At 37.0% G+C, this 23,711-nt stretch overlaps 1 long non-coding RNA gene across 1 annotated transcript in view; it reads left to right on the top strand.

Moving 5' to 3' along the window:
• The window catches only part of LOC120312695, a 49,181-nt gene extending 26,970 nt beyond the window's left edge, over nt 1-22,211 (top strand). The window contains exons 2-3 of the long non-coding RNA XR_005557940.1: nt 16,146-16,301; nt 22,087-22,211. This is a non-coding gene — a long non-coding RNA (uncharacterized LOC120312695). The remainder of the gene's footprint in view (nt 1-16,145; nt 16,302-22,086) is intronic.
• Nucleotides 22,212-23,711: the final 1,500 nt, after the last annotated feature.

Here is a 23,711-nt window from a genome sequence, read left to right as displayed (position 1 = left end):
TAGTCAATTAAAGTTCAAATATAAATTTGTACCAGATAAGGGTTAATAGAATTCAAGGAGGGCTGGATTTGGATTATTTGTGGCAACATAATGACTCTAAACTGATTACTCATTTAACTCTGCCCCCCCCCCAGAGCACTGCATGCTCTTCTTTTATGTCACCCTACAATATCCATTGGGGTTATGCTTAGTTTCAGAAAGGTTTATTCACTCTGCACATAGCAGAATCCTTCAATTATTTATTTAATAACTTCTTATTGAGCCTTTACATATATCCTTCAAAACAGCCTTACCTATTCAAATATACTTTGGATTGCAGTTTCAGGAAAAATGTGAAAAAATTTGCCTTGGAAATGAAAGGGGTGGGGGGGTTGAATTCATTCTAAGATAGGAAAATTAAACTTTTAATCAATAAGTCATAGTATAATATATGGTTGCATTTTGCTAGATACAGTGAGCTTTTATACCCTACTATTGTCTTTACTGATGATAATCTAAAGCAGACATGTTAAACTTGTGACGTCACGAGACGTATCAGGACAGTTTTGCCATTGCGGCAATGGGGTGGGCGTGGCTTCTGGATGACGCATCTGGCCTGCGGGCTGGCAGTTTGACACCCCTGATCTAAAGGATTTCTTTATATTTTCATGTTTACACTAAGTTTGTAGCAATAGCTATTTAAATTATTTAAAATGCAAGGGACAGTAATATATGTAGAAGCAAATTAAACATATTAGCAGGACATGGCAAAATGATCTGGATAACTCTATGAGACTCCATTGCAGGTGGCAATATCCTGTTCTTAAATTACATTTCAGCAAGTGAACATAATAAATCCTCTTGTGTTATACTTTGCTAGTAGTAACGTATACTCACATTATTCTATTTGACCTCATTACTGCTAATCATTATCACATTTTTAATAGCTGCCACAATGAGTGAAACAGTTAATGCAGTATTTCTTGCCGAAGAGAGCCTGTCAGGTTATTGATGACAAATTAAAATTAATAAAGAAGATCTGTGTAGAATCTGAGGTTATGAAATAACTTTGAGCGTCCAGATGATTGGGAAAGTCTCTTGGGTCCTCTGTGAAGAATAATGTTTTTGGTGTACGTGTATTGTCTTGAAAGCAACGCTAAAACTGCCAAATTTCTGCTTTTGCCTAGAAGACTTCTTGAAACAGGAGCTGTATTCTTTTGGCCCCCATCACATGTAATTTATTCCTCAGAGAGATATTTCCTGTACTGTACACCTTAGCTTGGCGGCCGTAATAATACAATGTTTCTAAGGTTCTACAGTTTTATTTACCTCAGTAAGGACCTTTACAAGAGCAATCTCAGCCAAACATTGTAGGAGTGCAGATAATATAACAAATAACTAAAAGTTCAATACAGCATTTCTTAGCACGTACATTGGCTCTGCCGTTCAGTACATTTGCCCTGCTACTATTTACTTTGGTCTTTTCTTTTTCTTTCTTTTTTTTGCAATTTCATTCCCAAATCACTATTTACTAGGAGCATCTGGAAAATATGCTGCCTCCATTCGTTCCCAATGTCTAAATCACGCTAGGTATAATCCCACCTTAACATATTTTTATTTGCATGTCTTTTGCATGCTTTTGTGCATTTCAAAGATCAGTATTTATTATAGATGGATGGTCCGTTGGGATCTGGAGAGAAAAATCATTCTTCATCTGGGATTGTGTTTCAAGGCATCCCGTGTTCCCAGAATTAATTGAACATAGTGCTGTTAGTTCAATCCTTAGTAGATAGTTGGCCACATCATGGAATCACCAGATACAATTTCGACTATGCCCAGGAGGCACACCAGTGAGACTGAAAAGACAAAGTAGTCCTTTGAGGTCAAAATGGAGTCACTTGTGGGTCAGAGAAATTTCAATACTCTGCATTTCCCAGTGAAATGGGAGAGAAAAACCAATTACTGTATGCACACAGAATTCTTTGATTCAATAGGAAAAGAAAGTAAATTCACTAATTTTTCGTGTGGCAATAAGATGAATTTAACTAGGCAGATAAGTTAACCATTATTGCTTGACATCAAGCAACAATGTCTGATTTATTCCTGAAATTATCAGAGGCAAATCCAGATTGAATCAGATATCCTTTTCTTGTTCCTGGTATTGTCATGCTTTGCAAAGCTAACACAGCAACCAAGGATGGAAAAACAGTTAGGGAACTGTACTTGGGTAAATATTCCAGGAAGCTTTACTACTGCCATTTAAATTAAAGCTTAAGTGTCACATGTCATAATTGTAGACATTTAGTTTATCTTTGTCCAAATGCTTAAAGCAATATTCATTCTGCAGTTTTGTAAACTTGATTCAAGTGTTATATTAACAGTACTTCCAATGAGAAGGTGTCACACAACTGGAGTTTACAACTGCTAGTTAAAATATAAATATTCTCTGTGAAGTTTTCTCTAAGCAGTGTTTCTCAACCTTGGCAACTTTAAAACATGTGAACTCCAACCCCCAATACTGGGACTTGAAGACCACATGTCTTAAAGTTGCCAAGGTTGAGAAAACACTGCTCTAGATAAATGGTTTGCCATGGTCTATTTATAAGATGATTTTGGATTTCCCAGTGTTAGCCTTCAGTCCAGGCATTCCCAAGTACTTTCTTGCCAAGTATGAGCAGATGTGACCTTGCTTAGCTTCCAAATGCAGGCAAGATTAGTTAACTTTATTTCAAATTATTTAAATGGCAGCTTAAAGTGAAAGTCCATAAGAAACATGTAAAGCTGATATGCCTAACAAATGGCTTTAATGCCATTAAAATTTAAAATAAAATACAGAAAATTAGGAATTAATTCATGTAAGCATTTTCCTTATCCACCCTTTATTTTTCCACGGTTTTCATACAAATGATTATTGAAGCACATACATCTAGCTGACTTACTTTTAACATTTTTTTTAATGAATATACCATGCAGATTGGAAGTAAAGCTCTAAGATTAAATTATACATTAAGATCACATTGCAACATGATATGCAAATGTTCCTATGCAAATATAAAGCTCTGGAAGATAAATGTGTTATATCTTTAACCAGTTAACTATGACTGTGAAGTATGGCGTGAGAAGTACAGTGGTTTCATTTTTATATCTTTCTTGTAAATAATGCATAAAGTATGTAGATGTTGTCAAAATATGATTAAGCTATTAGCTTTATAGTTTTCATAGTTAAGAATGTGTTCGGCATGCAGCTTCTAATAACTCATTTCTAAATGCAGAGACCATTATAAAATATTTCTTGTTCATGTCAACGCTATCATGTGGCATAATGATTTTGCTTAAAACCAAGTTAAATGAGGAGTAAAATTAAACAATATTGCATGAATTGTGTTTGACTAATTTTGTGTCACATTATATTAGCCAAGCCTTCAGAATATGTGTTAATGACAAATAGGGTAAGCCCCTAACATACTTTTTTACAACTATAAAAGCACCCTTAAGTCATTAACTTTTAAAGGTTCATTTTGTTCACTGTTTTTTTTTTTGTAGCCAGTGGCTTTTTAGTTATTATGTTGGTCTATAATACTGAATGCGATATATATACTCTACTTCTGCATAAGTCATTGAGACTTACTGCCAGTTTTTGGGACATGTTTCTAAGTGATATAGCAATACCTAATAATGGATGAGCTTTGCCTATTTGAAGTAAACATGACTAAGGTTGAATTTTTAATATAGAAATACCATTTACATATGCAGCATCTTGGGGAAAGGGGAGCTTGACAGGGAGAGCTTGAATAAGCTTTAAGTCAACAGTAAAGGTCTGATATGTCAGGTGCCAGTTATGCCCCGTTAAGGCAATTCAAGGCTAGAAACAAATTTTTGGTGTGCGATTTGCCCTCCAGATTAATGACTAGGAAAAGGGAGTTGAATTAAACCCACTGCATTCAACAGCTGTGATCCATGCTGAGTTCTAGCCACAGGACACCACAGGACACCATTTAACACAGGAGTCGACTGACTTCAGCCTTTATGCTTTATTTTTCAGAATTAGGATTCCTGGGTTCACCAGTGGATTTTTAATTTACAAAAGGATGAGGCTTTAATCTCTTCAATTATCTTGAGCACTTTGTTTAATTACTTAAGGAGGACTTTGCTGAGTCAAGACCAAGTCCAATGACTCTAGCTGTCATTTGCCAATATTCAAGTCATATACAAACACTGTGTAATGGCTGCAAAATAACCAGTAAATCAGGTTAAAATATGAACAAAAGCATTTCAGGCCCTTGCTGGATCAAATAATGGTCCATTAGCTGCAGCAGCTAACCTGCAACTATTGCCAAAGAACAGTTTCTAGGAAAAACATTATAGAAGTGAGGAAACTGTTGTTTGTGACATTGGGTGAGTGAATTGACCTGCCAACTCAAACATGTGCACCAGAAGAAAAGATAGATAGATGATAGATAGATAGATAGATAGATAGATAGATAGATAGATAGATAGATAGAATTTCCAAGGGTTAAACAGATTTCAGTTGGGCTAATTTTTCTGCATTCTTTTTTACTGTTAATGTTACTATGATATTCACTTCATAGCTGATTTCACTAATTAATATCTTAGATTTACTTGTGAAGACTAGTCACCTACAGGAGGATTTTGAACTAGAAAGACAAGATAAAAATAGTTAAAATAAATACATTCATAATTTAAGGAACGAGGAGAGAAGAGAATGACACACAGTATCAGTAGTTTAAGAAACTGCACTTAGTTCAGAAAATAGGTTCCTGCTTGCTACTACCCCTATTTATTGATTTGATAACATGATCCTCATTTTTTCATTCAGAATTCCATGTGCATAGTTCTATTAGAGATTCCTTTCTCATGTTTCCTTTGAAAAATACCACTCTTCTCAGAGATCCAGGATACAAAAGGTGGCATAATGGATTTATTTATTTCTAGCCCTTTGATAAATCCATAGGATGACCTCTGAAATATACAATAATGGACTCAATTTTGATTATTCATATTCTGGTTCAGATATGTCACTCTAACTACATAGACCAGATCATGAAAACAATTCCACAAGATGTTTACAATTACTTTTATTAAGATTGGCTATAATAACATAATCTTGCAAGTCTGATTTTGCTTTACCTCTTGCATCTTATAGTTCAGTGAATTAGAGAAGTGTCTGTCTGAGCCACTCCCAAATTTTAAAAATTGTTTGGTCTTGTCAATGAGTCTTGTCTAATTATCTCTTTTGGGTCATCTTCCTCAACCTCTGCAAGAGCCTTGAAAAGTATTCACAAATAGTCAGATTCTATAAGGAAACCGAAGCCAACCAGCATCACAACTTCAGTGATGAAGAGGTTATTCATATCAAGACACAGCATTAGAATCAATCAGGCTTAGACTCAACCCTGACAAGACCGAGTGGCTCTGGGTCTTGCCTCCCAAAGGCCAACTGGATGGTCCATCATTAGTCCTGGGGGGGGCAAATTTCCCTCCCTCAGTGCAGGCACGCAACTTGAGTGTCCTCCTGGACTCACAGCTAAATTTGGAACAACATCTATCGGCTATGGCCAGGGGGACCTTTGCACAGGTTCGCCTAGTGCACCAGTTGCGGCCTTATTTGGACCGGGAGGCTTTACTCACAGTCACTCATGCCCTTGTCACCTCAAGACTGGATTACTGTAATGCGCTCTACATGAGGCTACCCTTGAAGGGCGTTCGGAGGCTGCAGTTGGTTCAGAACGCAGCCGCGAGAGCGATTGTGGGCGCGCCAAGTACGCCCACATGTCACCTATCCTCCGCGAGCTGCACTGGCTTCCTGTGGGTCTCCAGACGCAATTCAAGGTGTTGGTTATCACCTTTAAAGCCCTTCATGGCATAGGGCCAGGTTACTTACAGGACCGCATTCTGCCGCATAGTTCCCAGAGACCGGTGAGGTCCCATAGATTGGGCCTCCTTCAGGTCCCGTCGGCCAGACAATGTCGGCTGGTGGGCCCTCGGGGAAGGGCCTTTTCTGTGGTGGCTCCGACCTGGTGGAATCAACTTCCCCCGAGGTTCGAACTACTTCCACCCTGCCGGCCTTTAAGAAAGCCATTAAAACTCTCCTGTTCCGGCAGGCCTGGGGCTGATGTCCCCGGGGGGGCCGGGATATGATCGGACTCGCGGTATGATTGTATTATTTTATTATTTTATTATTTTATTGTTTTATGATTGTTTTGACTCTGTACGCCGCCCTGAGTCCTTTGGGATTGGGCGGCATATAAATAAAATTAAATAAATAAATAAAATATACTGTATTTACCATGGGCCAAAAATCATCCTTGTGTGTTCTTAAAAGGTCTCCTCCAAAGAAGATGCCTGTTTTTCTACTTTATTTTTCTACCTTGAGCATTTAATTTGAATCCCTTGGGGGCACTTCTTTGTTGCTGGAATGCTAGAGAGTGTTATTGTTAACAGTGTTGTTTTTGGATGTTAGACATCTTTATTGCATCAGTTGCAGAGGCCTTTATTTGATGGCAAGCGATGTATGGAGTGTTTATTTCTTGATCTTGGAATTAATTCCAGGTATTTCCAGGGATACAGAAATGTTTTCTTACAATGGTTTGGAGTGCTTTGTCTGGGAAAGCTCAAGATTCCTTTAGAAGTTCACTAGAGCAATTTAAGTAATGGCAAACTTTCTTGAAATTTAACACCATTATTGATCTACTGAAATATGTGCAACATATTGATGCTGCATTTTGATTCATCTGAACAGATAGTAAAGCCAGTGATCTGGCTTGAATCTTACATAAATTAATTTTGCAACCTACGGCATTTCTCAGAATCTTTTATTATACTTTCTACAACTGTGGCAGATTGATTCATATGTAGATTCTTTTTCAATGGGAAAGTCACTCAGGCTGCAGATGCCTTATTTATTAGTTTGGCTGAAATGTAGCCTCCTGCCACCGGGTGATTGCTATAAAGCAAACAATACTTGTCTTACCTCAACCAGTGTTAATTTCCTGTACTGCTACTAAGGTTTCGGCTGCTAGGCCATAAGGCTGCTATCATCTAATTTGTGAAATATTTTGCCCGATATAAAGGTATGCTTGTTTAGAAATCAAAGATGGAATCCCATTGGTCCAATTAAAATAAACTTTTTTTTGGGGGGGGAGAAATACTTTACTACGTATTCATCATCCTAATAGAAAAACTGTGTTGTTTTTAATGGTGAAGCTATATCATATATCCATTATTATGTATGGGGACAAAACCCTCTTTTGTCCCTCTCTTATTATGAAGAGGCAATAGAATTACTCTCTCCACACAGTCTTCTTATTGAGCTGAAGCTGTGTTCATATACTCTTAAGACCGATCTCTTCGTGAAACCTCACAAATAATGTCTGTATATTCTAGCCAATTATGCAGTTCTGTTTATTTAAGAAGTTCATTTAGACTCTCTTGATGTAGAAGTGGATTTGCAAAGATGAAGGTGAAGCATATTAAGCAGACAATTAATACTCTGTCTTCCTTGAAGAAGACATCATTACATATTTAGGACACACTGTGCAAAACAGCCTTACAGACTGGAAATTACAGGAATTGAAATTGCAATATATATGGAAGACACCAGACTGGGGAAAGTAGATGTATAATATGAATCAAAGTTTGTCCATAGTGACAAAATCTATATGTATTACAGCAGTGATGCTTTCCCTTGACTCAACCAGGTAGGAAGCTTATTTCAGTTTAGATCACACAGAGCTGGGTTGTGTAGCTCTAATTTGGAATATTTTTATTACATCCATGGCTGCAAATGATAACATCACCAAGGCAATATCAACAGAATCAATTATGCCATTGTAGTTCAGACTAAGGACACCTTTATCACCTCTTTGCCGTAAACCAATGTCACAGAAATATAAACTTTCTTTTTTATAGTAATTGCAACCAATTAAGATGACCAAGTCCAATGTGGACTGAAATACCTTTTCATAGGCAAGAATAAACTCTTGGTGAGATGGCTATACTGCATGCAATATCAAAAATACACTCTCACCATGTTTTTAAGTAATAATGCTTTTATTATGACATAATTTTTAATGTTTATTTCATCTTATGGTCTGTGTTTGTGGCCTTTTTCTATAGTAAGATGCCTAGAGTAAATTGGTTGAGCTAGATTGTTACATACATGTGATAAATGAATGGATGGATGAATGAATGAATGAATGAATACATAAATAAATAAAGTGCATTAATATGAATATACTACTTTTCCTCTAAAAGGGAACATGCCATATTTTTCTTATTTTTTAAAAATATGATTATTGAAAGCTCTAGCTTCAAAACAATGCAATCCATATGCATGCTTAATCGAGAAGCCCCTTATTTTCAGTGGGGCAATATATGTACAGTAACACTTTGGATGCTTGTGCAAAGAAATACCCACTGCACTTTAACCACTGCAGACGGGGGCTTCCTTGGTACCCTCATGGGCTTTGATGCAGCCTTTTGCTTGCAAAGGCCTAGGATTTTGTAACATGGCATGTTCCTCTGGAATTAATGAAATTGCTCATTCCTAAGTGCATACCACTAAGGGATAAAGGGAACTCAGGGTGGGTGTGTTCCTTTGGCTTTCGAAGACACATGCTTTCTGGAGCATTGACTACTAAACAGCCCTTCTATCTAATTAAGCCAACTAATATCAAAGTGGTTTTTTGCATTTAAAATTCGTGCTTAAACTTCTCACAGATTAAGTGGATTTAAACCATTGCTATTCATGACTTTGTCAGCATTATAAAATACATTAGAGATTGAGGGGATAACATTCTGCCATGTTAGGTTATAACCTAAATGCTATTTGCAGTTGTAAGGACTACTAATGGCAGAGGGACCAGATTTATTGTAGTGAAGACACCCTGTTTAACATAGCCTTGTCATTCTATTAATAATGACTGTATAGGAGCTATCTCGTTGGCATCTTTGTTGTCCTGAAAACTTAAAACTCGCAGCACAATTCTTTACGACGTGCTACATCGCCCCCTCTGGGTATTCCTGACCATTATCCCATTTGGTTATATTCAAAACGGCTGCCTCCTGAGAGAGCATTAGGGGTGACCTTTAACCCTGCAATATTCTTGGTTCAAATGGCGTAATAACATGTAGTGAATATTTACAAGCATACTTATACCATAATAGAGTACTGCTGTGAACATTAGCACATATTTTCTGCTCAATCAGGCTTTGATGTAGAGCTTGCCATGCACTCTGGAGAAAATGCAGTCCCCAATAAGCTATGCTAGTGAAACACCCTTGAACCTAAACAGCTTACATAACATACACTGACGAGATGCAGATTAGCAAGCAAACATATACACTGGAAATGTTGCAAGTCCCAATAGTGTGTTAGGAGGCTGCGTAATGTCTTAAAGAGCCTTCCCGCTAGAGAAATAAGTGAGAGGGAGTAACACTATCTTGCTAAGTACCTGGGCTTAGAAGCAGCAGAAGCAGCAGAAAAATGGCTTACATCTCCCCCCCCTCCCAAATGGTGATCTTATCCATGTGGAGAAAATTAATAGTTATAAGCAGCAACCAGAACAGGCTACCTATTTCTATTTTTCCCTCATCTCAGTCATAGCATTTATGGCATGACTATTCTTCCTCTGTTTTTTTTTTTTTTCCAAGATACCTGCCATGGACTTTCTAACATGAGGTCAAAGATGGCTGGCAGCACTTATACAAACTTCACTCATTTCCAAATCACCTTCTATTTGTTTTTGCTCCCAAGAAAGAGCTCTTAGTTCAGTACATTTTACACTATGACAGTTCCACTGACATGACCTTGGTTAGGAACTTGGTGCATAAATCACAATTTATAGCTTTGGCTGCCTATGTTCCTATAATGGCAGAATGATATGGTCACCCAAATCCAATTATTTGTTCTGGGCATGAGATCTTTAATAGAGGCACAGAGTTACTTCAATGATTCTCCAATCCTTTCTGTAGAGCTACTGTATACTGGCACATTGAAGAACCATTTGGATGGAGAGCAATTCGTATATTTCAATAGATGGCCTAGAAAACTGAATGTAATTTCATCCCTGTGAGACTGCCCATGAGCAAAATCCAAAACGCATAAAACATGGCACATAATCTGACTCGTGTCCACCTTTCATCACTCACATTTTTAGGAGGAAATTGTATGGCACAGATTTCATACATCAACATTGTGGGAAGAAATGGCACGTTTTTCCTCCCTTTTATTTTTTGAAGTTGACCAGGATTCATGAAAATTATTCCTATCTTCCTTGGGTCATATCCCCAGGCCTGAATATGCTTGCTGAGTAGATACAGTAAACCTGGCCTCTGTCTATGTGTGATAATTTGAGAACTTACTCACATGACCCTTGGGATTGATTAATGTGTCCATGAGAGTTGGTGGTGAATGGTGTAAAGTATTTGAGCTACTTTGTGATTGATAAGCATATTCCAACCATTGCATAAGATGTGCAGTTTGTATGTGTGTGTGTCTCTGTGTGTGTTTGTGTGTACGTAAATTTCCATGAGGGTAGGCAGAAGAGATATAATAAAAGAATGCTGATGTTTTACTGATTGGGATGCTTTCCTGATGATCAGTATGGAGATGAGAGGGAAGGGCAGAAAAATTGGTTGAGGCCAAGCAACTAACCATCTGCTGACACCTTCAAAATTAACACATTTATTATAGCATATGTTTTCATGGACTGGAGTGCAATGCATCAGATGTTTGACATATTATAAATTGGCAGGAATGTATGCTAGGTGTGTACTCTGTGTAGACTAAATGAAAAGCAGGAAAGGAAGCAAGAAATTAAATCGAAAAGTACAAACAAGAATAGGGAGTGCAGTTTAAGTGTATGTTAAATAAGCAGAATGACTATTCATATAGTCTCTGTCTCCCTTATCTTTCCCTCTCTCTCACTTTCTTCTGTTTATGTCTCTTCTCTCTGTATTTTCTTTCAGGAAAGACACCTTAGACTATTTTGATACAAGCTGATGTTAATATAACCTTCGCTCATGTCATAGCTTATAATTACCACTCTCTGCCTCATTTTCTTTTTGGAATAATAGTATTGCCCAGAAAAGGAATGAAGCTGATAAAACTTGATTAGAGGCATAGTTGGAGCTGTGAACGACTGAGAGAAAATTCCAAATGATCTTCTGGGTTGATTAACCAGACTTTCAAATGGAGTGTCAGAGTGTGCAGTAAGGACAGAATTCTGAGGGAAGCTAAGTTTATCCAAAAGAACCTTATTATTTAAAACTTTTAACTTGGGAATCTCTGGCTGCCTAAATATAAGATAGCACACATCTTACCTTGGATATGTTATAAACCTGTTTCAATTTTTGCATTACAATCTCCACATACAAAGAAAAGGTCCATTTTTTGATATTTTATTCATAAGATCCCTCAAGGTGTCATTGAAATTCTTGCTATCTTTCATCAGGCAGATCCACTGTTTAAAAGTACACCTGTGTGCTTGATGAAATGGTTTTCCTCCGAGAGTAATGGCAACAATTCTGATATTAATTGGGTCCCAAGTAATTATCAGGTTCCTATATTTATTTCATGGATTTTTTTTTTTTGCCTTCTATTGATTTCCTTATCAAATACAGCAATTTGTCTAAGCCCAAAATGTATGATAGCCTCTGCTACACAGAGTTTTAACTTCTTATTGAGAGCTTTTAAAATGATAATTATATACCTATCCTTTTGTCTCTTTGGAATTGTTAATATTCAGCGTACAAATTTAACAACGTGCTGCTTACAAAGGGTTACTTTTTGCAGATACCTTCCTAGGAAAACAGGACTTGATTTATATTCACCATGCATACAGAACACACACATACACACACACACACATACACACACACACACACACACACACACACACACACACACACCAATTCTGTTTCTTTGTTTGCTTTTTAATTCTTGGTTTCACTCCATTGATTCCATGCCAAACTAATGGGGTGGAAAACCAGGACCATAGCTCTTGAAATAATTATCCTTTGGGCTATAAATATTTTCCTCAAATAATATTAAAAATGCAAAGTCACTGTATATCATCAGATGCAATTAGCAGTGTACACACTATCCCACCGCATCGCTCTTGAAAGAAGCTAGAGGAAGGATCACTTATGTAGAATGTGGAAGTTCATTTATAGTATCAGCTTTCTAAGGGAACTATTGCAGTTTTCCCAAACTCTCCTACTATGTATTGGATACCTTCTCAGTATCCTTAGATGGTGTGTAGACTATGGGAACTGTAGTTTAATATACTATAACTGAAAACCATTGGGAAAAGGGGAATAGCTTGAATTCTGGAGGCTGGGCTTTGACTCTGTTTATAAATTGCACACGTAAAGTTACTTTTGAAACTAAAGTACACTTTGGATTACCTTGCACTTATGTATCACACATGTATAGGGTGAACAAATGAAAGTAATGGCATAACGTAGAATGGGTTGCTATGGTTTCCTGCTGTTGGGTGTTTGGTCTTCAACTGAGTTTCTTTCTGAACAGTTTTTAAAAGCACTGACAGCCAGTCTCACAACTTTAAGTTATAGTTTCTTGAAGTCTATTCCTGGCTCCTAATATGGATAAGTTTCATTTTCTAGAGGAAACACTTAGTCCTTCATACAATTTTCTTCTGTATGTCTGTGCTACACAGAGATAGTATTTTCTACAAGGTGACCTGTAAGAGACCTGACACAATTAAGGCTTTTACATTGGAATGCCAGCAAAAATCATGTTTTTAGCTGACTAGAACATTTTATTGGTTAAATATGATCAGATAGTTGTTTTTATTTTTGCATTCTTTTTTATTATGCTGTGTAGGGCATATTTCATCATATTTTTATAAAATATCTTGGTTACACAAAGAGGAAAGACAGCTTAAAAATATATTTAACACTAATGAACAATAGTTAAGTCCCTAATACCTAAACTGCTTTCTCTGACAAGATGTGCACATTTCTTATCTTGATTCTACCTTGACCTTTTAAAATCTGAACAGGTACTGACTAAATCTATGGTTTGATTGTAGATCTACTGTAGCAAATATTCAGCAGAAGCTCAACCTTCACCTTTCCCCAAAGTCTGAGAGAATGACCAGATCTTTAATAACTTCCTGAATATAAATAGGTGGGAGCTGCCCAGATCTCTAGGGTGACATCATTTCATAGGGCAGGTGCCAAGGCACATTTCTTGGGTCAACTGGTTGCCCCTGCTTGATTAATGGGATCCCTTCTGCTTGATTTTACCAGATAGTCAAAAACAACTCAGTTGTTGAGTCCTATGCCAGGAAGGGGTTTATTAGTGATAAAAAGGATCTTGAATTGAACTCAGAAACCAGCCAGTTACCAGTCTAACTTACAAGACATTGGTCTCAAATTCCAGGAACCCTGGTGGCTTGGAGTTTAGAAGGCAGTATTGCAGGCTAATTCTGCCTGCAGTCTGGAATTTGATCCTGATGGACTCAAAGTTGATTCAGCCTTTCATTCTTCTGAGGTCAGTAAAATGAAGATTCAGATTGTTGGAGCGATATACTGACATTTGTAAACCATTCGGAGTGTTGGAAAGCACCATGGAATGGTATATAATTTTAAGTTCTATTGCTATTGCTATAATGAGGCATTGCATTCTGGACAGATATAGCTTTCACAAAATCTTCAGGTGCAGTCCCATATAAAGTCAATTACAGTAATCTATTTGTCAGGTGAGTGAGACGTGACTTTCTGAACCACCTGTGATGGTTGCTTATGTGTAACGTTTCTCCAGTAACTTTCCCAGCCTCCTCAAAATGCCTCATATCAGTCAGTACTTTCTGTTGCATCTTCCCACACTTACTATCAATAAAATCTTCCTACTATCCACCTATAATCTTCCATATCTTCTTAACACACTCCTCTCTATCTATAACACAGCAAATAAAGCTATATTCTCTGTGTTCTCACACCGTGGCTCCTACTAAAGTGACAGTTTGCCATTTTGCAAAGTGTCATGTTGATAATGGGTCATTAAAAAGTCCATTTATCCCAAAATAAAGACGGAGGTTTCTTCCCATGACCTCCTCTAGTCTCTTGGTATGCCTTCTCTCACCTTTCTACCTTTGACTTCCTTTATGAACAGTACAAGCACTGGGATGAAGTCATTCACAATTTATTATTTTTTTTCTAAAACCATCTATGGAACTAGTTCCAACAGAGGAAACTGACAGATGTTATTGTAGGTAAAAATAATATTAGAGACTGGCAAGTATGCCAATTTCATTGTATCCCCATTTTCTTTTAATTGATTGAATGAATGAATTATTGACTGAGTATATATACAGTGCATTCAGAAAGTATTCAGACCTTCTTCACTTTTGTCAATTTTGTTATGTTGCAGCCTAATTATGCAGTTGTTGAAATTCATTTTTTTCTCATTAATCTATGCTCAGTACTCCATGATGACAGACTGAAAACAGAATTCTATAAATGTCTGTAAATTGATTAAAAAGAAAAAACTGAAATATTATCTTGTCTTAAGTATTCAGACCCTTTACAATAATATGTGAAATTCAGCCTCCCATTTCTCTTGATCATTGCTAGCATGTTTCTACACTTTGATTGGAGTCCACCATGAGGTCAAAGGAACTGCCCTGCAGAGCTCAGAAACAGGATTATTGCAAGGTTCAGATCTGGGAAGACTAGAATAAAATTTCTGCTGCACAGACCACAGTGGCCTTCATAATTCTGAAATGGAAGATGTTTGGCACAATCAGGACTCTTCCAAGAGCTGGTCACCCAGACAAACTGAGCAATCAGGGGAGAAGGACCTTAGTAAGAGAGATGACCAAGAACCCAATGGTCACTGACTGAGCTCCAGAGATCCTGTGTGGAGATGGGACAGAGTTCCAGAAGGACAACCATCACTGCAGACCTCCACTGATCTGGGATTTATGGCAGAGTGGCTAGACGGAAGCCTTTCCTCAGTGCAAAACATGAAAGCATGCTTGGATTTTGCAAAAAACAAAAACACCTGAAGGACTCTCAGACTGTGAGGAACAAGATTCTCTGGTCTGATGAAACCAAGATTGAACTGTTTGACCTCAATTCTAAATGTTATGTCTGGAGGAAACCAGATACCACTCATCACCTGCCCAAAACCATCCGAACAGTGAAGCATAGTGGTGGCAGCATCATGCTGAAGTGGTGTTCAGCAGCAGAGATTGGAAACTGGTCCGGATTGAGGGAAAGCTGAATGGAGCAAAGTAGAGGGATATCCTTAATGAACACCTGCTCCACAGTGCCCAGGACCTGAGTAGAGAACCTTGTGGGCAACAAAGAAGGCATTCATGAGTACCCACCATATGTTTACAACCCAAAGTACATAGATAAACATCTTTTTTGAGTTAGGATACCACAGAATTTTAACATCAGAAATTGGTATGAGATTTATCTGCCCTGGAAATAAATGGAATTAGCTCTAAGACTAATGGTGTGTGAGTAGATGAAACAGACTTTTGGCCAGAAAAGCATCAGGTGCCTACTTGTTATGATATTTGATTTCTTTAGAAGCGTTTGATAAAATGCTTCCATTGTTCCTTTTCTCATAGATATGCAATCTGTTTTAAAGGAAGTGTACACATCTGGAAGAGTGAAAGAAAGAAGATACAATTATTTTTTAGATTGTGTTTAGGGAAAAAAAAATTCATGTGATTCCTCTTTTTCACTGACACTGCCAGGTTCTGTGAGTGTGTTTTTCCCCCACTGGTTGTAAATCCTTAACCTGACATCCATTTATTACTAACTGGCAATTGCTCAGACTCTGAGCCTAGAGTGATTAGGTTTTTTTTTTTTTTACATGCCAATAATGCAGATGTAACAAATCTGTTCTGAATTTCTTACTTACACGATCCTTTGTAGTGGGTAGAATATAACAGGTAAGATATACATTGCTGGTATTTTTGATAAAACCAGGTACACATCTATATAACTTCTCATTAGCAATTTTCTAGCAGAAAGGTAATTAAAATAAATCTAGGTTTTTAGAGCTCACTTTTATTGTTGCTATGTTTAGTGAACTAAATTGTAAAGTCAGGAATCCTCCATATCAAATTACTTGTTCATAAATATTTTGTTTCATTTTTTAGAACCTCCACAAGAGGACCCACTTTATGGGAGGGCCCATTCATGACCTCTCAAAGTTCCAATCTACCCAAAAGAATTACTTAATAACCCAATGGAGTACAGACTTTAATGCAAACATTGTCTTCCAGGATCCTTAATTAATTGTGCTTCCTTTCAAGGTGAGGACTTCTGTTTTTCTATATTTTAAATGATCCCAGTGTATATTGTTATTGGGATGTGCAAGTTAGAGACAAAATGTCTCTAGCTTACACAATGTATAGCACTTGAAAATATTTTCTTTGGTAACAGTGTTTTGTACCTTCCTCCCCAGCCACGGATGACTTAATTAACCTTTCTGTAGAGGTGGCAGTTAAAAAATACATCTACATCTCTTCTCTAGTCATCATATGCTTAAACTGCAAATTCATCTGAATTGTAACCTAGTGTCTTACGGCTCTTGGTTCTACCTTTTCCTATAGATCTTCTTTCTTCAAATGTGTCAAAGTTGTAATACAAGGTTGCTACCAAAAAGGTGGAAGTACATTCAATCATAGAACAAAAACCAGAGGAACAAATTACATTCAAACAAAAGACATCAGAACAAAAATAAAATTCTATTTTTCATTCACAGTTTTGGGCACAGATTACATTTGAGAGAATCCCGAGTATTTGAGATTTGAGCCACTATACTGGCTATTGGAAACAATTAATACCTCTATTTTCCAAAGTATTCTTCCATTTGGAATAGGATTATTTTGAAGGCCACTGATCTTAACAGACCGAAGAAGGTTTCTGTGCCACAAATAAATAGGAACCGAGCCCAGGCGTGAAGTATGCAGTAGTATGCAATAGTTTCTTGAAGTTTATTCTGTTTCAGAAACAATTATCTATATTAAACACTACTACTAGTAGTAGTAGTTGTGAACATATTAAAGTCTTAAACCTGTTTTCCTTTCACAAACTCCCACTTTTCTTCCCAAAGGTGCTTTTCAAAGGCAATTGAATTATTTTTTGTTTTTCCTTGAAGACGTTTCACTGCTCATTCAAGAAGCTACTTCAGTTCTTTGCTTCTTGGATGAGAAGTGAAATGCTTTCAAGGGGAAAAAAAAAAAAACATTTGCCTTTTGAAAAAGCACCTTTGGGACAACATGACCTAGATGACTGAGAATCTCCATAGCCACACTTTTGTTTGTGAACCTTCAGTTTGATCTGGTTGTGTCCATGACCCAAACATTAATTAAAGTGCCTTTCAATAGTTTTATACTTTCTAGTATAGCAATTTCTAGTTTTCTTGACAAATGGCTTTAGAGTTTATAATTGAAAATGGACTCACCGTGCACATAATTTCAATAAACTAACAAAACTTCTTAAAATATATTGCAATACAGACACATCTTCTGGAATAACTAAATAATAGTTTATATAGTTAATAAATAACTAAATAAAAGGGGGCAGAGGTTTGACTATGCAATTGTGGCAATCATCTTGCCACTTTTCACATTTCTTGTAACCACCAATACAGTACCTCTCTGCTATTTGTTAAGTAAAATTCTCTTTTATTTATTATTTGATTGAATTTTAGCTCTGCCAAACTGCAAAATGATTTTGGCCACTCACATTATAAAAATAACAAAATTAAAATACAATAATATAAATTTGAATACAACCTAGAAAATAATCAAAGTTCAGCAACTATGAAAACATATGTAATATATGTCAAACACATCTAAGAATGGATTCCATCCACCCTACCCCAAGACCTGAGTGAGCATCCAGGCCTTTAAGGTCTTCCAGAACATGATCAGGATGGGAGTCATGTAGCATTCAGGGCGGGAGAGGGGAAAAGGTAGGTGGTAGATCTCATTTCAGAAGATCAGCATTGCAAAAGAGTAGGCATGCTTTCTGGTCCTGAAAGATGATGCTGTTTAACTGAAGAAATCCAGATCACATCCACTCTATTAGCTGTATTTGACAATCAGAAACATGAGAGGTAAGCAATCCTTCAAATAACTGAGTCCTACGCCATGGAGGGCCTTATTTCCATCACATCTAGAAATACAACTTGCTTCAGTACATCTCTTAATGCAGACTCTGAACTGATTTGCAGTATGTACATTTTTTTTCCTTTTAATGACCCTGTAATCCCTTGTATCGAGCTGGAGTCAGGGTGACTGAATGGAGTTGGAGCATTTACTGGCTGGATGCCCTTCCTGACACCTATGCAGAATTCACAGGAGACAATAACTCTTTTTGCCCATCTGCAGTATATATACAAATATTGTAGTTCAAATTCTACCAAAGGCTTGGGGCATCTGAAAAGTTGGCAAGCACCACAGAGTTAGTGGCACCCTCAGGTGACCAACTCTCTTATCTGAGAAAATGTAACAGGTCTGAGTTTATAGAAGGGAGTGACATACAATGGGGAGAAGAGAAGTATTCTTATCTGTCCTTTTACAATTCAGCTTGAATCATCTGCAATCCCATTCTCTGAAGGTTGTGGTTGTCATTCAGGAACTAGTCAATTGTTGTCTCACGGTGTTCTTAGCCTAATCATTTTGGATCCATGTTAATTTGCTTTGTTTGTTAGTGAAATACAATTAAATTCAGAAATATCTATTACTGGATTGGCTATCATTGCTCTTTTCCGTGATCATATAAGACAGCTTTCATCAGTCCTCATTAGTGTGGCACACTCTCCCTATATGCTGGCAAAGTGCCATATTGGGGAAAGCTGAAAGAACATTGCTAAATCTAACGGAGATTAGGGTTATTCCACATTCAGTTCATGTTTCCATTCCAATAATGTCCTAGCAGTTCTGTTTCCACAAATAAATTCCAGACTATTTGCTGGTTTAATCTCTACCCCCCCCCACCTGTTATTAATGCAGATCTAGGTAAGATTTATTTCTTGGCAAACTCCCTTTTCTTTCCAAATTACGCCCATTCTTCAGTGGTTTACAGCAGATAAAACCTTTACCACTTCACTCTTCAGAAGCTCTTTGTGATTTCTAATTAAATTCTTTGTCGGAACACAAAATAATTAATACGTAAAAAATGAAGTGCGGGGAAAGAATCTACTGTGAAACTAGTCTCTCAGTTGTATATTTAAACAATATTTAATCATTAGAGTAACACAGTGATTGCACTTTTGGAAAGAAAACAAGCCTGGCACTTCATGTTTATTTAACACTTGGACTAGTTAGTTCTTGGAGGTATGAAATGAAGCTTATAGAGTGCTGCTGCAGTAAATCATACATTCTGGAGAATCACTAGGTCTTTAAACAGAAGTGTCATTTTAAGCAGAAACAGTTCATTGGGGCCCTGGCATATAAAATTGATGTCTTATAACCTTGAGTGTTTAGACTGAAAGACAAGGAGAGGAAATAAAAACAAGACTTAAAAATGTAACCAGGAGGATGTCATTTTTTTTGTATGTTTAAGCTAAATACAGATGTATGTGTTAATTTTTATATATCCATGTCCTGAAAACCTAATAGGAGATGAGAATAGGTTAGCAGACTAAGTGGGAAGATATGATTTTATATTTATTTATTCTTGCCTTTTTTTAATTACACAGTTTGATTTGGTTTCTTTCCATTCCATAGAAATCTAAATATTTTAAGTTCAGAAATGAAAAAGGGGTTGGGAGGAGGGGGTGGCTCTGCAGTGCTAGGTTGTACACATTATCATTTCAAAGCCCCACATACACAAAGGGATGTTGTGTTGAGGAGAAGTTAGGTGGCATTTTAATTAAAAGCACTGCATATGCTCAGGAATATAATCTTGCAACATTATGCATTTATATTTATGATAATGCACCCTACTTAGAACAGCCTGTTTCTCTTCTTTTCTTTCTTCGGGTTGGCATATTTGCTTTTACTATTTCATCTTTCCCTGAAGAAGAATGTACACCCTTTTTGCATTTTATTCTAGTATTATTATTTCTAGTTATTTCTAGTAGGCAAAGAGATTTTTGCTAGTCTCGAAAAAAATGCTATGAGGGAGTCACTATAATTCCCATTTTATGTATAAGGAAGTGAAACAAAATGAGATTCTAAAAGGTAAGTCAGGCCCTAGAAACTGAGGGGGCTTTTAAGCAGAATTGATTTCAACTGAATGCCCATAAGAGACTTAAGAACAAATCAGAAAGTTCCTGGTTTAGTATTGCTTCTGCTGTACCTTAAGAAAACTTCTGTCCCCAGCCTTCCATCTCTTCCCTCTGACCATCCTGACATTCATGACTCGGCAGCAGGATTATTCACCAAGATAATGTCATGGTTCCGATACATGAGACCAGTAAAAGCAAAACTCCAAGGCAAGAGGTTTCCTTAAAGAACATATTTATTGGCTGCATAGTATTGGTACAATCAAAAGTGAAACCAAGATTGAAGTTCCCTCCCAAAGGTTACAATGTTACAAAGTTGAATTTCCTACCCCAGCAATAAATCATAAATCACATTCCCCAATAATCTACTTTGGAGGGCTTTCTAATGGAAATTTCAGCCTATCAAAACCCAGGCAGCAATGGCCTTGGTTCCCACAGGACAATTTTTGTTTGTCTAAACTTAAAAGCACACATCCACCCTCCCAATTCTGTGACAACTGAATACGAAGTGGAAATGGCTTCAGCCAAATTCGTTTGCAGCATTGACAGATAATGTACATGATGAACTCTGAAAGCACTATGCAACTAGTTAGCTTTGATTGCCCTCATTGTTAATATTAATATTAATTGTCTGTTGGTAGCAATAAGGCCTAAACGATATAGCTCCTCCTCAACGAAACTATTATTAAAATCACCTGCCATGCAAAGCTTTGCACTAATATTGGAAAACTGAGATTGCATGGAAATTTTAGTCTTTTTCTACAGCCTAGTAGCCTTCAGTTAGACTCCCCATCTCCCTAGCTTTTGAAGGACCAAGATTAGGTTCTCCTGTGGATTTGAAAGAATACGGAATAGACTGAAGCTATGAAAGAACTCTTTGAACTTCTGAAAGGATGTGACTCAGAGGGCTATCAAAGGCTATTTCTTTTTAATTCTTATGAAAAGATAGGACATCTTTGGCTTAAGGTTATCACTGCCTAAATTATTTGTTTCTATGGACCTACTGCTGGTAGATCTAAAGTTATAAAATGGCATCATTTCTTTTTCCAGATCATATATTTGTTCTAAAAAATGACCAACATAATGGACTTATAGCCTTTGAAGCAGGATAAATGATCATGACCAATTATCTTTATTACAATAGAGTTCATTGTTCTGATCTCTAGTCCTTGGAAGTATCATCTGTACTTTCTCCTTGGAGAATTCTGTATTATGTATTTATAGTTATAAACCATAATAATCAACAACAAAGTGAACATTTTCTAAGGAATTTAGAAAAAGAATCTTCTGATTAAGAAGATTCACAAATAGTTTCAGATAACTGAACAATTTTAAGGATAGCAGACGCAGGAGTGTTTTCTGTCGTGCAAAGAAACAGCTTACTGCAATTAGACATAGCTTCATTCAACATTCCTTTTGTTTAGATAGTAAATATAAACAAACCCAATTATGTATGATAGCTACTTATACATATACATTCACAAATGTACAGTATTTCATATCAGCACTAGTTGAAATACAAAATAAGCAATGAAAAGAGTGTAAGAATAGAATGGGAGTATGACATTGCAGACAATGTGACACACAAACACACACACACACACATTCTGTGTGTATGCACACATACACATATACATACACACATATACACACAGAGCATACAAACCCATATACAGTAGAATTCAGGCACTGAAGCATTTTTCATTCAGCCAACATGTTTGCCATTTTTGGTTTGGTGTCAGGCTGTTAATCCAACATGTTTCATGAGTAATAACTCCAGTCATATTAAAAGGGAAATGTATATTTTTATCATTTCCTACACTTTCCTCTTACAGACATTTTTCTCTCTTTCCTCCAAGGTGTATGAAATGAACCTGACAAGAGATTGAAGATCGTTGATAAATGGGCTTTACATAATCAATTCTAACTGTCCATATTTGAAGTTGACAAGAAATTATCCCCCCTCCCATTAAAAAAAAGTTAGCAACATACTTTTCATTGTTGGTCTTTTCTCTTGGGGCTGCCTGGAACCCCTCTTGATCTTTCTTAGTAAAGTTTCTCTTTGTCTTTTGGCGGAGTTAATCATGGTCTTTTACAGACTTATCTTACCTTGAAGTTGGCTGAACTAGAACACTTTGCAGGGGGCTAGGGGCTAGGGGACTAGGGGATCAGTTTGCATAACTTTGCGCAAGTTTAGAAGATTGTGAAAAGCTTATAAATCCATCTATTCTGCTCCTTGCTATTCTGTTCTATTTTCTGTTTCATTTATTATTGCGATGAATATACCAGCTCACTATACTCGTTGTGGGGAAAATAGGAGAAAAATAGAGTATTAGATATTTTTGCTGCTTGAATTATTTATAAAAAATTATTAAAAAGATGGGTAACAAACAAACAAACAAACAAACAATTCTCCATCTTGTAATTGAAGGCTCCATTTCCCCATTAGTCTGTGGGTGATGAGAGGTCTCTAAGAACTGTATAAAATCCTGCCAAAATCCAGGCAACCCTTAAAGAATTTGGGACTGAAATACATTGGCTCCTTCCCCATCATTAGAGTCATCTACCTAGTGATGGTGGAATTAAAGCTACCAAAAAGCCTTAGATATGTCCATCCTGTTTTACACTGTAGCCTTTTAAAACCTGCAAGCACATCATCCCTGCATCCCCCAATAAAGCCAGCACCAGCCCTGATCCTCATAGAAGGAGAACAACATTTTGAGGTCAAGGAAATTCTTGATTCACAGACCCACAGAGGCAAACTCCAATACTTAATCCTCTGGAAACATCTCCCACCTTCTGAAACTGTGTGGGTTGACGTCCAACATAGGCAGTCCCATGCCTACTTTGTAAATTCCGTAACCAATATTCTGATAAACCCCACTGAAATAGTAACATGTCTTTTACATATTTTCTCTTGCTAGGTTTAGCCCCTTTTCAAGGAGGCAGAATGTCAGAACTGCCATCCTGCGCTTCAGCCTTGCTTTGCTACATTCCAGCCTGCCATAAACTATGGGGAGAGGAAGCTGCTGGGAAGGGGAAACTGAAACTATACATCATGCCTTCCTGAGACATAGGCTCATTGTCCAAGGCCAGAGGCTAGCAGGGGAAATGCAACTGCTCACCATCTAGCCCACTGATACAGTGAACATTACCAAAAACAAATCCTTTGAATGTAACTGGATAATAGGGAGATAACAGGGGAAAGCAATGGAAAAGGGAACTTTTGCATACAAATTTTTGGTTCTGGCTTTGCTATACTATAATCACTTGGTTTTTAGGAAAAGTATATTTCCACTATGAATGGAATTGAGACTTTTTCTTTCCTAGAAGACAATATGGTTTCAAATTTGCATTTAGTTTTCTACAATCGCCAAGTGTTCCTGAAATATATATAAACAATATTTAATTCAGATTGTTAATCATATGCAGACATTAACATGTCATCAATGTAAAAGAATTTAAACCAGAATTATTTTAAAGG

Source organism: Crotalus tigris, unplaced genomic scaffold (genome assembly GCF_016545835.1).
Source record: "Crotalus tigris isolate CLP2741 ecotype Arizona unplaced genomic scaffold, ASM1654583v1 scf7180000017536.10889498, whole genome shotgun sequence".
NCBI classification, from domain to species: Eukaryota; Metazoa; Chordata; class Lepidosauria; order Squamata; family Viperidae; genus Crotalus; species Crotalus tigris.
The sequence above is the reverse complement of the archived record's forward strand: the minus strand, read 5'-3'. Positions and strand labels throughout refer to the sequence as shown.